Source organism: Colius striatus, chromosome 2 (genome assembly GCF_028858725.1).
Source record: "Colius striatus isolate bColStr4 chromosome 2, bColStr4.1.hap1, whole genome shotgun sequence".
Classification (NCBI taxonomy): Eukaryota; Metazoa; Chordata; class Aves; order Coliiformes; family Coliidae; genus Colius; species Colius striatus.
The window spans coordinates 116,598,588-116,612,522 of record NC_084760.1 but is presented as its reverse complement, the minus strand read 5'-3'; the positions used below and the strand labels follow the sequence as shown (position 1 = coordinate 116,612,522).

Genomic DNA, 13,935 nt, shown 5'->3' with positions numbered 1-13,935 from the left:
AACCATGGATTTCCTTGTGTTTGGCTGCTCTTTCTTGGTGGGGGGAGGAGAGGGAGAATAATCAGATTAACACACCCAGACCCCTGGCAGGATGTTCTGAGAAATAAAAAGAGGGAGAGAAGGAAGAACTCACACATAAAAATAGAAGCCCACGTAGATTGGCCATATATGGAGTACCGGGGACTTCAGAGGGATACCCTCTTCGGACCACCCCTTTGGCGGAGGAAATCGCTGCTGCAGGAGGCCCCCTTCCCCCCTCCCCAGGCGCTTCACCCGCAGCCGCGCTCAGCCCCCAGCCCCGGCCCGCCGGCGCTACGCCCCGCACCGCCCCGCTCCGAGCCCAGGGAGGCCGCGGAAGGGCGGGTGCGGAGCGGCGGCGGGGCCGCCCCAGCGGCGGTGCGCGATGCGCGGAGCGGTGCGGCGGCGATGACTCAAGCCCGCTCGGCCCGCTCTGCCCCCCTCCCGCTCCCGCCTCCCCCCTCCCCCCCCGCGCCGGGGAGGGCTATTAAAAGCTGCTGACGTAGGAGCGGACGGCCATCTTTGATGAGGGCACGGCTCCCGGTCCATTGAAGAAGGAGACCCGGAGAGGTCAGCAGCAGCTGTCCTTGCCTCCCAGCTGCAGCACCGACCCACCGACCCTGCAGCTGCGGCCCGGCGTAGCGCTCCAGAAACTCAGGTAAGGGTGGGAGACCACCGAGGGGACTGGCTGTGTAAGGGAGAGGGGCGCGTTAATGAAAAACAAATGAAAAAAGGGATATATTTAAAGAGAGACCCGCTCTGCTTGTACTCTCCATCCTCCGGGCTGCTACATGGATGGAGGAAGGCAGGAAGAGACGTGTAATTTCGCCGCCAGCCTCATCGTCGGCTGCAGCCAGGGGAGAGATTTGGGCTCTGCCCCTTCGCCGTGCCAGGCTCGCTTGGGGGTAGCAGAAGGCCGGAGGAGTAGGGAAACCCGGGGGAGGTCGGAGGAGAAGGGGAACCAGCGCCATTCCCGCCAGAGCGGGAAGATGGGTGTGCGGACGCTCTGCCTTGCTCGGCCGGACTGGGCTGCACCGCCCGGGGCACTGCAGCGTCCTTCCCGCGCCGCACCGCGCCGGGCTGCGGCGGCCCTTCAGCACCGCGGAGAGAAGGCGGAGGGGGGGTGTTGTCAGCACCGCGGACAGCGGCCGGAGCGCTCTGCGCCGCGGGCAGCGCTCGGCGTTTCAGCGCCGCGGACAGACAAGGCGCAGAGGGGCTCAGCCGCGGGGCAGCCCTCCCGCTCCCCGCTCCCCACTCCCCGCTCCTGCGCGGCCGCGGATGGCGGCGCGGCACGCTCCCGGCGGCAGCGCGCAGGGCTGGCCGCGCCGCGGAGGCGGCCGTGCTGCAGCGCCCTGCGGCTCCGCGCCTCCCCCGGGCTGTCCTCCCCGGCCAGACGCTGCCATGGCGTACGGGAAGCGCCTTTCCCGATTGGAAAGCGGCAATGCTCGCTCCTTGCAGGACAGGACCGCAGGCAGAAACAGTTCTGGTTGTAAGGGGGCCCCCGCCGAGAGCTCCGACAGCGAAATGGGAAATGTGTGTATATATATATCTATATTTAAAGTAAAAAAAAAAAAACCCAAACCAAATTGTTTTAGTTCCCGAAATTAGTCGCACTTTGGCCTCTCTCCCTGCTCTTTCGCGGACGGAGAGTGATGGAATTTGTTCGAGGGAAACGGGGGGTTACGTAACGCCCAGCCTCGGGGTCCCTCTGGGACCGGGCACTGCCCGTAGGGATTAGCGGCGGCCCCTCAAGGCTTCCGCGATCCGACCCCTCCGGCGTCTCGGGCACAGCACACCGGGAGCTCCGGGGCTGGGGGCTGCTCGAGACGAGGAGGGCTGAGCTCTGTCCCGTCCGCCTCCACGCCTCCCCATCCCCCGCCTCCCGCTCTCCGCGGCCGCGCTGCGGAGCGGTGCGGAGCCCGCTGCCCTTATGTAACGCATCGCCCGGACGGCCTCGTCACGGCCAGGCTGGGGCAGGGAACGGGGGGTGAAGGCACACATCGTCCTTTTCGCTCCCCGGCACGTCGATCTTCCCAGCCCCCTCGGTGCGGCTCGTTGCTGGCGAAGTTGGTAACTTCGCTGCTTCCTGCAGGGCAAATGAGCAAGGGGAGAAGAGGGGGATCGGACTGCGTGTCGAGACACTGTGCTACGCAGCTGCGTCAAACCAGGGCCGCGGGATCTGCCAGATTTACGTGCTTGGCTTGAATAATTGCTGCTGGTTTCATTCTCAGCTGAAAAGGGAGGGGGGAAGGGGGGGCTGGTCTGTGGCGCAGTCCGGGGGTGGCAGAGCACCTCCACAGCCCATACCTGGATGCTGTCAGCCCTGGCTGCAGCATCCGCACAGACATGCCTGTCCCATACCTCCCACCTCATCCTAGCTCTGGGCATAGACCATAACAGGAGGATGGTATGGGGCAGTCATCCCTGCGGATAAGCAAGAGAAGGGATGGGGCAAGATAAGTCTTCAGTGGGCTACAGCTGGGGAAGTGACTCCCTCCTGGGACCCCCATTTCCCTGCATCATGGGCAAAGACGCCAATCTAGGAAAAAGCAGCAGCGCTTTTCCGTTGTTTCTGTGTAGCACAGAAGAGGTCAGCCAAGAGGTGACCACTGAAGACTTTGATACCTAGGATGAGTGCCAAAAAGACAACAGAGGTGACCAAACTGAAGATGCAAGCAGGCTCTATTTGCAATAGCAAGAGCTTGAGGCTGCCTCTGAAGTCAAGAGCAGTTGCTGAAACTCAGTGTGTTACGAAACAAAATGCAGCTAAATAGCAACTCTGAATAAATACAGCTCAACTTTCTACAGTCAACTAGAAAATTAAAGTGGCATTTCCAAGAACGCTCAGGACCAGGCTCTGTCTCCTGAGCTCATGGTGGCAGTGAAAGACAGAACAGCAGAATCCAGTCAGTACCGAACCCTCAAAATACATCTAATGTGACACGGCTCCCATTTGCAGATGTCCCACTGGAGGTGGGACCTGCTTTTCAGGTCAATGGAAAGCTTTCTCATTTGTCCCTGTATGCTTTAGGTATGGCAACAAATAGCATGATTAAAGTGCAAAAGCAAATAAAGCATGGTACCTACCTAATGCTTGCACTACTTTAACTAAGCAAGGTAAAGAAAGAAAATACTTTCCTGTCAGTATAAACAATATGCCTATGTCTCACGAGGCTACAGCATCTGTGTATGTAGCAACCCTCAGGGAAAGATCAAAAGTATACAGGACAGTGTAGGGCTCACTTTGTTAATGATTTCTTCTGTCAGGAATGTAAGAAAGTCTAGGAAGAAAAGAAACTGATCGACCTCTGCCTTGGCTTGTTACTCAGCTCCTCTTTTTCTGGTATTTTTTCCTGATTCTCTGTTATAACAGTAATATAAGCACAGTAGTTTAATCTGTACATATTGATACACACACACAATCCTTTCAGATATTTCTCGGGTTATAAGCTAGGTAAAATACAACAAATGTAGACTGACTTTCCAGCCCTCATTGGGAAGAATGCATTTTTCCATCTGTGAGATTTCATCCACCACTACCAATGCAGTCACCTTCAGGCTGGACAAGTGCCAGGCAATCTGTAACAATAGACTTGTTCAAGTGTTTTAGAGTGTTGAACAGAGAGAGGAATAATGCGTTGCTGGAGAACTGTAGCAGGATGCTGATCTCAGGCAGATCACAATTACCTCTGGGAAACTGGACTTTGGAACAGGCACCAGGGCTCACATATCTACTTGCTGGATATAGTTTGTTGAGCCCATCAGTTGTCAAATAAGAGTTTCTTTTTAGCTCATTCGTTTTGAGCCCTACATGAGATCTTGGCCCTTAACTTCAATGAACTCTGGCTCTCTTCCCTACTGACCTTGCAGATTTAGCTTGCTGCATCATAATGCAACAAGCATTTCTCCAAAATACACATATTATATTCCTAGTTACTGTCTGTCACCCCTTGTTACTCCCTTCACAAACACTTAGATACACACTCCCACCAGCAAAAGCTGCCTCTCATCAGATCATAGTTTTCAATATGCTGTCCCACATCTCACTGAGTTTTCTAAGACTTTACAGCAAGCACAAAGACAAGCCAACTTCATAGGCTCCAAAGTGGTTTTTTTACTGCTTTATGATGGCCCCATGGTTGATGTTGTGAGACTCTAAAATGGATGTGAATGGCCTAGAGGAAGCGTTCAAACCACTTGTCCCGTTATTTTAGAAGGAAATTTGGCTTTGCCTTTACTCCTTTCATTGTGTTCACTTCCTATATCCTCATCACTTACCTCATCTTTGTGCTCATCTACAATCCTCTTTTGACTGCTGTTAAAGAGCACTGTAAGAAAAGAAGCACAAACTTGGGCAAAGCATAAGGACCCTGATGTGAAGGGAGGTGAGCTTGGACTTCTGATTTTGATTATTCTAATGACTCCAATTCAAAGACAGCTGAAATCATGGAAAATACTTCTGCTGGTGAGGTAGACTTTGCAGGAGGCTCAGAATAACCTCACCAGGCAGTGCTGATAGAAATAAGTGGAGGGTATGGAAAGCTCTCCACTCCCAGCAATGTGTTTGTATTGATCAGCCTGCAGTGCAAGAGGATACCCTCCACATGATTTTGTGGGACTTGTAACGAAAAGGACATTTAGCAGTTTATGTGCATACTGAAATATACTACTATCTGTAATTGCAAAGAGAATTCATTCATTGCATTATAGCTCTTTTCCCCTTCCCTTCCCTTCCCTTCCCTTCCCTTCCCTTCCCTTCCCTTCCCTTTGGAATCTTACTCATTGGAAAAAGCTGAATTTAATATAACACAGAGAGGCGAAGAAGGAAATACTCAGTAATTAATCATGGCTGTTCTGGCCTTTGCAAGCTGAAAGTGAATGCTGACCAATCTGTCTCCTGTCTGGCTACTTAAAATAAAATGGGGTTTTTTTTAAGAGCTAGCAATACTCTATTTTTCTTTCTAAATGAGATTTAACTTATTGTTGGGCCACATGAGCATAACTGAGTGCTGGGCCACACTACAGGCTGATAAGCTCACATGCTGGGATCATGTTTTAAAACAGAAATAGGTACACTTGCAGAAGGAGCAGGTTTTTCTATAAACAAAATTAACTTGAAATGCCATCCCCCCCCCTCCCCCTATTATTTGCCAGCCTGCTTTCATTGTGGCAGATTCTCACAGCTAAGGTTCACACAGTCTGCCTGGGGAACAGTAACAGTAAGCACTCATGAGGCAGTGGAGGAGGAATACTGCACGTTATGGCTGTATTTTAGGCTGGGTTCTGCTGCACTCTGCTGGTACAAAACACTAGCAGAACTTTTTCCATGGTGTAAAACCCAGGAATGAAGCTGAGTTTTTCCCAGAGGCATATTTGTGTGTGCTATATGTGTGTGCTATTTGTGTTATACTATCATTGTAGTTTTTCTTGAGCTTTTAATATGTAAAAGTTATTGTGACAGAGCTTCTGGGTAGAATCTGTGGGCAAAATGATAGTTATCACAGCCTAGGTCAGTGCTAAACAACTAGAATTGCTCTCCTAGACATTTCAAAAGGATGCTTCATGTAGGTGATTTCTGAAATTAATGCAAGATTTGCTACCTACCAATTGACAGGGAAGTGTACAAACAATGGCACCACAGAATGCTTGGTAGGGCATGTTTGTGATTTTACATTGCTCACTTCCATTCACCACATTTTGACAGTACCAGACCCTTACTAAAAGTCATGGGCAGCAAATCTCCAAAGGCTTTCACAGTCACTAGGCTGTTGAAGGGACTAAAAGACTAGTGTGGAGTGGGCTGAAAGCTCCAATCACATCACAGCTGTGGTGTTGGCTGCGATGTATTTATTTGTTATAATTACTTTCCACGTGAAGGAGAAGAATTCTATTGCTGTGTTGCCATACAGTTGTACCAGAAGAAGTAATTTAGTTTTTCTTTTGTCTAAAGCAGTTATTTGAAAGATGTGCCAATCGTTCCTTTGGTTCCTTCTCTCCTGGAAATTATAGCTCACGGTGGAACTGTGCAGATGCCAGTTCACTGATCTGCCCTACAGAGGTAAATATATTTCCTCCAGATACTCTAAAAATGTCACAAAACAAAAGTAGACTTCTTCAGAAGAGCTGATCTGTCAAAATAGTGTTAGATTCACTGATTTATTTTTTAAACAGGAACAGAAGTCTTCCATGCATATTTAAGCATCTTCTAAAAGAAAAGGTACTAAAATTAGCTTCACTATGCTTTGGATGCAAATTAAAGTTTTCTTTCTCCCCTCCATGGTAGTATTTTTTGGTTCAGTCTGGTCCTCATTCACATCCTCAGACACCTCAGCATTTACCTCAAAAGCATTTAGACAAGCCTGCGTTTCTGCAGGCATCAGGGAGTTGCTGTTTGATTCAGCCCAGCGCTGCTCCTGCCTGGTGTGGCTCTGCATCACGTGTGTGCACACGGACACACGCCTCTCCCAGCTCACGGCTGCCTGCGCTGAACAGCACTGTCCTTGTGTGTAACTGACACTGTGAGCAGAGAAAATTCTATTCCCTATTTATTAGGCACAGCCCTCTCTTAGGAATAATTTGTTCTTACAGAAAACAGTCAGAAAGCTATTGCAATTTATTGGACTAGAGATGCTCAGTAACAGTCACTTTAGCTTCAAATATTTTGGCTTAATGAATAAAGCACAGGGGCTGCACCTGGAATATCTGGATTCAAGTGCAAGTATCACACACTAAATAAAAGTAACCTTTGTCAAGTGCCTCAATTACCTCCATCCACAGAAGGAAAACCTGAGAGTTAAACAACTTCTAGTTTGCATTCCTCAGCTTCAGATGTGGGATAAGTATCCTCTACCTTTGGAAAGAGATTTCTATGTGTATTTGGGCACAGCAGTCTCTACTGCCTGGGATGGTGACCTAAAATTGATACCCCTAAAATGCAACCTCCTCCCAACATAGGTCATTAGCATTTACTTAGCATTCATGGGGGTATTACACATGATCTTCCCTTCAGGTTTGTAAAAGACTTGCCTGGAAGGTGCTGTAGAAACCCAGATTATTAATATTACATTCACCTCAGACCAGAAGGTAGATGAAACATTCATGCATTTGATCATGCTCTCGTGGACAAGCACAACGCAAGACAGGGAGTTTGCCAGAGCTGTGCATTTTACTGGAGCTGCATTAAGCTGCAGGGGGAGAGTGGGACTGAGCCCTTCTCTCTCTTCAACAGCACCAGCTCCAAACTGGAGACATGACAGCTGATTATACAACCTGGATACATTTTGTGAATATTTGAGTACTTCAGCCAAACATTTGCTTTTCTGGTGAGCATTCACCTAAGTGACACTCATGTTTGTGAAAAGCCCTCAAGAAACAAACTAAGGTATGCAAGCCCAATTAAATTGGAATTAATGGATGACTTTAAACAGCCCTTTCCCCAGAGAAGCATTTGTTTTATTTGCTCAGCTGTATGGAGACATGTATTGGTTGCCTACATTTTTTGAAGTACGTTCTACAGGGTTTTTTTGTCATTAAAGGACATATTCTTGGGATACAGTACCCAACTGTGCATTTCCTGAAAGGATATGTCTTTTATTATATCAACAAAAGGAGTAAGAGACAGGAAGGCCAACAGCAGCAAAGGGTTTTAAGATGGCACCTGATCAATTCATGAAGGGGATTGTGTGATGTAGCTGTTGGTGTTCATGAGAGACTAGACTTGGTTTAGGCATTAAGTCTCTTCAGGTCTGATTTTCCTAAGAGGTTTTTATTTAAATAATAAAAAAATAAAAGAGAGGAGGAAAAAAAAAGACCTGTATGGCTCTTTGCTGTGGTGGAGGCCTGTCAGTTTAGTTCATTTTAGAGATGAGCACGTCAAGAAAGAGACAGTGGAAAAAACCCTCCAGGCACCAGGAATGCACTAAGTATAATTGAAAATGCTCTAGAGCACTTCTGTAATACAACAGTAGGGCCATCTGCAGGCCTCCAATTTTCAGTATCAGCAAGCCATTTTTAAATCATTGCATCAACTAGTTCCATTTTTCTTAATTAATTGTTTTAAATAGCAGAAAATAGCTGCTTGTGGAGCAACTTTCAGGCTCTGAAGATCTTTTTCTAAGCTTGAGAAACAAGAGCTGGTGTACACTTTTAGCAGGCTGACAAAACACGAGAGCTGCAGACATCACCAAAAAATGTGTTAGCTACCATAGTGCCCCAAATTCCCAGATTAGTACCCAGGGCGCTCAGTGTTACAGTTTTCAGCAGTCTGATAGATGGTAGCATGTGACACAAGAACCTAACAGCATCTCTCATCCTCTGGAGGCCTCAGTAACTGTGCTGCCTTTTTGTTTCTTGGAGTTTGAGGTCTCCTCCCAGTCACACCTTATCTTACCCAGCCTCAGCTTTCTGCTCTCCTCATATTCCCCAAACACTCTGAGGGAAGCCACTGTCTCAAGAGTGAGAAATGGAAGGAAAGACTCCTTTCAGCCCCACTCAGGACAGGGGTCTCATTATGCTGGTATGGACAGAGAAGGCATTACAAGCAACAGGCCACTCAGAACAAAAAGCACCAAATAGGAAAAGAGTAGGAAGACACAGTGCAGTACAGTGGAGATGAAGAGCTACCTTTTAGCTCCTGGCTACATCAGTACTGTCAGCTAAAAGGACTCCTGTGCTTCCCTCTCCTTGGTTCATTGAGTGAGAGGCCAAAAGAAGTTACCCATCAGCAAGCTGAACGCCCTACATACCAGAACACCCCAAAGGCTGTAGGACTTCTATTGACTGCTTCTCCAGCAGTTGAGTCAAAAAATTGCCCATGGTGAAGAATATGACAATATCTGATTTTTAATTGAACAGTGAAACCAAATACTTGAAAGCTCCATTCTTTCCCAATCAGGATGCCATTATATTTCTGTTCCTTCCCTGCCCCCAGGAAGACTTTCCTTGCATTTAGGGGATTATGCACAAAGCTTTTAAAAGATTCCCCAGCTTGGCAGGTGAAGAGGTAAGACAGTGATCCAATGGCCAGGACAAACTCCATTGTGCTGGAGATTAGACCTCCAAGCACAGAATATGACACTCCAGAGCTGTTTACAGATTTCAGTTTCTTTACTTTTTTTTGTTGTGGTCTAGCCTTTATTTGTGGTGACATTTCTGAGAAATGTATTGTACACTCATCTATTCTCCAGACAAAGAGCTCTTCCATTCATACCTGCAGCTAGAACTGATTTCTCAAAACAATCTACTTCCCACATAAAGTCAGAGACCCTTTCAAAATTTAACCAGGCTTTCCACTATTGTCAAACATGGTAGGCCAAACCCTGGACTTGGAAGAGTTATTTGTGTCTTAACTGAACAATGATCCACGGTACCAATAAGGCTGAAGAAGAGGGCAAGAGAATAAAAAAGATAAGAAAATAAATCAGTGAAAAACAAACCAAACACAACCCAACAAACAAACACACAAAAAGACAGAAGCCAGGCACAACAAGGAAAGTTAAAAGACAGGATAGACTTTCTGATTAGTTCTCTTCCATGCTGGTCTTTCCCTCTCAGCCTGCCAATGAAGATTACCTAGATTTAAAACATAAACTTCAATACTCAAGTTTTGCTAGAAGAACATTGAAAGTGCCCTGAAGTGTTAGGTTATAAAATAGTCTTGCTTCTGGTGTCCGTGTCTGCATCCCTTTAACAAACACAACCTTCTTTTCAATCTGTATTTTAAAACACAGAGGGGGTGCAGAGGGGCACCCTTACTCCTAATCTCATAAAGCATTTGGATTAGCCTCACTTCTGCTTCTTTCCCTAAGAAAACCTGTAGTGGCTGGTGGGCACAGACTCTAAAGGACAGCTTTGCAAGCCACTGCTTTAGACTGAGAAAGAGAATTTCTGACTGGCAGACAGCATGCCCCAAATTCATACTCTAGTGTTTGCCTTTACCTTCAAGTTTTCTGATGGCTATTTGTCTTCAAGTGCCAATCTTTCTGGCTCCAGCTCTCTTGTCAAGAAAGCCAGGCCAGTGACAAAGAAAAGCCACATTAGCTGCTTCATAACTCCAGGACTGACTGATTCTTGAGTCAGGCTCCCTGCACTGCCAGCTGAAGGCAAAGATGGGAAGGGAAAAGACCTGACTGCAGGATGTCCTCCACTTTTTCCTTTGTCTTGCTGCTAGGCAGAGGAAGAGCAGACTCTAGGGACAGAAGCAGAAGGGTGGCATTTGCATGCAGGTCTGCAACTTGGCATGATACCTAAGGGCAGTACAGACACATCACAACATTTTGTTGTGCAGATAATACATGTTGTTCATGTATTCAGGCTACGCTGGTCTTAAGGGTTGCAGCAAGTTAATAGAAAAAGGGGAAATTATGAACTACCACCAGTGCTAGAAAAGGAGGAAATTAAGAATCAGCCAGTCTTTAGCCACAATGAAGTCTTAGAGATGCATATACAGATACCAAGACAACAGAATGTCAGTATTTGTGAGAACTATTCCCTATAGTTACTGGTTCAGAGACAAATAGCTGAGCAAAACATAAATGACTGCTATCTAGTCACTGGTATTTGAGACACACTCTTGCTTTGCAGCACTTTACATTGCAAATAAAAGCAAACCAGTGTTTGTGATATCACAAGGTAGAGCCCAGACTCTTTTCTTATAGCCAGAAAGACTAGAAGAGGCACTTCTTTTCAAGTGTGTTAGAAACAGAAAAGATGGGGAGTTAAATTACTGCCTCACAGATTCATACAGAACGAATGTGGCAGACTATAAAAAAGGTACCACTAGAAGGGACGAGATCCTACAGCAAGGTGAGATTTGTCAACACGGCACTCGTGCTTCTAAGCAGTTGCTCAGATGAATGGTTTTATAGGCCAGAGTGAGGAAGAGAAAAGTAAAAAGTCAGAGTCATTTTGAAGATCGTGTCTCATAGTTTACTGCTTTGCTCAGGACAAGCTGTCCAGAGGCACAACCTACAGAAAAGTATCACAGAACTTTGTGTCCTGGGCTGGCATGCAGCTGCCATGCCAGGGAAGCTCGTGTAAGCATTCAATTGAACGTGGTTGTGCAATGGGTTTGCATTTGAAGGCTTTGGTAGTGGGGAGGCTATAGGAGTTGCTTCTGTGAGAAGCTGCTAGAATGTTTGATACAGGCAATGCCAGATGGCTGCAAGATGAAGCCACTGCTGGCCAAGGTCAAGCCCATCAGTGATGGTGACAGCATCTCTGGGACAATATACTTAAGAAGGAGAGATAAAAACACCTGCACAACTACATCCAGAGAGAGGAGAGAGAATACGTGAGAGGAACAACTCTGCAGACACCAAGGTCTGTGATGAAGGAGGTGGAGGAGGTGTTCCAGGGACCTGGGCAGAGATTCCTCTGCAGCCCATGGTGAAGAATGTGGTGAGGCAGGCTGACCACCTGCAGCCCAGGGAGGACCTGGATGCCCGAAGGAGGCTGTGATCCTATGGGAGGCCTGTGTTAGAGCAGGCTCCTGGCAGGACCTGTGTACCCACAGAAAGACAGGAGCCCACAGTGGAGCAGGAGTGCTGGCCAGACTTGTGACCCTGTATGGAATCCACACTGGAGCTGTCTGTCAGTGAGGGGCTGCACACAATGGAAGGGACTCATGCTGGAACAGTGTGTGAAGAATTGTAGCCCGTGGGAAGGCCTCACACTGGAGAAGTTTGTGAAGAACTGTCTCCTGTGGGAGGACTGTCTCCACACTACAGCAGGTAAGGATGTGAGAGGAGGTGCTGCTCTTCCTGAGGAGGAAGGAGCAGCAGAAACAACTTGTGATGAACTGACCACAACCTGCATTCCCTGTCCCCCTGTACTGCTCAGGGAGAGGAGGTAGAGAATTCAGGAGTGAAGTTAAGCCTGGGAAGAAGTGAAGGCTAAGGGGAAGGTGTTTTAAGACTTAAGTTTTTATTTCTCATGATCTGACTCTAATTTGATTGGTAATAAATTAAACTAATTTCCCCAAGTTAAGTCTGTTTTCCCCATTTCAGTAATTGGTGGTGTTCTCTCCCCGTCCTTATCTTGATCCACAAGCCTTTTGTTATATTTTCTCTCCCTTGTCTAGCTGAGAAGATGAGTTATAGAGCAGCTTTAGTAGGCACCTGGTGTCCAGTCAGGGTCAACTAACTGCAGGCCTGTTGAGCTGGGACAGCACTAACTGGGTCAGCTACCAGAGCAATGGAGAGCTTCGTCAGAAAAAATCCAGGTTTAAGGATGTTATTATAGAAAAATGTCAGTTCTTACACTAAGAAATCAGTTCTTTAATATAGGTATTCCTCAAAATATTTTAGTTATATTTAACTTGGGTAGGAAGAGTGTTTCTTCCTATCTCATCCTCACTTTCAGTGAGTGGGTAAAGAGAAAGCACAAAACTGCTTTTTGCTAATTATATATAGGGCAAGGGGAAAAAAAAAAAAGAGAAGAAAAATACAGAAAAATGTTCAGATACCAGGTTCTCAGCAAAAATGGGACACCCTGAAAAACCAAGACCATTTTTGCAAGACCAGCACTTGAACTAGGAGTGTCCTGACACACAAAGTCCTACAGGTATGTGACAGAAACATTTGTACAGGCTATTAGCAATAGGATCATAGAATCATAGAATGGTAGGGGTTAGAAGGGACTTTTGGAGGTCATCTAGTCCAGCTCCCCTGCCAAAGCAAGTCCTCCTAGATCAGGTTGCACAGGAACACGACCAGACAGGTTTTGAAGACCTCCAGAGATGGCTAATAACCTGACATGGGCAGGTCCTACCAGCCAGAGATAGCCCTTCTCCTACCAACATACCATATCAGTAATTAGACAACCTACAGAGATGAAAGAAACAGAACAACAGATACAACAAAAGGAAGTTGTTTTAGTGACAGGATGCTTTCAATTTCAACTGACTATTTAGTCTCAGATGCTTAGCTGGGGTAAATCAGTACAGTACCGTTGCAAGCAGAAGAGCAAACCTGATCAGCACCATGTGGAGATCCTAACACAACTGATTTAAAAACACTTGAAGAGGAAGAGGAAGGTCTTTTTGGCAGTAATTAAGCATTTTTCTAAATCTCTGGACACAGTAACAAAGGAGCCTATTCAAAAAGCAAACATCTTAAGTGCAAACACTTTAAAAATGCATAGTTGCATTACTCAGAAGACAAGCTATGGAGCTGCTCCTCCTTTCCACAGGAAGTGCAGCGTGCAACTGGAGTGCACAGTGCAGGACAGAAGCTCGGGAAGCACTGAACACCATTCTTCACATAAGAAAACAGGGGTTGCACTTGGGGGTCATGCCAGAAAGAATCAACAGTAAAATCCCTACCTAAATCTCAAAGTTAATAACAATTTAATGTACTGATTGAGAAACTAGGCAGAAAGTTACATGCACACAAATGTACAGTGGTCCATACAAGGCAGGAATATAGCCTATTCTGTCAAACCCTTCATCAGCTCAGAATAACAGGAATTTTGCTATGAATCATCATACATTTAAAGGAGACTGGACTCACCTCTACTCAATTAGTTCTTTAAGTCCAAGACTGTGAAAAGTGGCTCATCAGCACCTCAGTAATCACATGACTGAGATACTCTCAAGGTATGACTCAGTTGAAGAAGCAAGAGAACAATTTGCAGCAAATCAATTACACAGTAAAAAAAAGAAAGTAATTTTTCTGTGTTTTGAGAATGCTCATAACAAATTTTGATTTTTCTTGCCTCCTTCTTCATCTGAAATAATTTGATTAATCTTTTCTCAGAAAATAATTTCCAGACCTTCAGACTGTTCCTTGCACACATTTGGAGCTCAACCTGTGCTGCATTCCTTCCATTTTGTACAGAGGGCTTTCTGCTCCCTTACTTAGCATGCACAGGCCACAGATGTGGAAAGAATGAAAAGCTTCTGCTTCAAAACCAGAATTT

At 46.4% G+C, this 13,935-nt stretch overlaps 1 protein-coding gene across 1 annotated transcript in view; it reads left to right on the top strand.

Moving 5' to 3' along the window:
* Positions 1 to 592: 592 nt before the first annotated feature.
* SNAP25 (synaptosome associated protein 25) overlaps positions 593 to 13,935 on the top strand; it is a 62,274-nt gene continuing 48,931 nt past the window's right edge. Inside the window, exon 1 of the mRNA XM_061990482.1 lies at positions 593 to 676. The gene's annotated coding sequence lies outside the window, so the exon portion shown is untranslated. The remainder of the gene's footprint in view (positions 677 to 13,935) is intronic.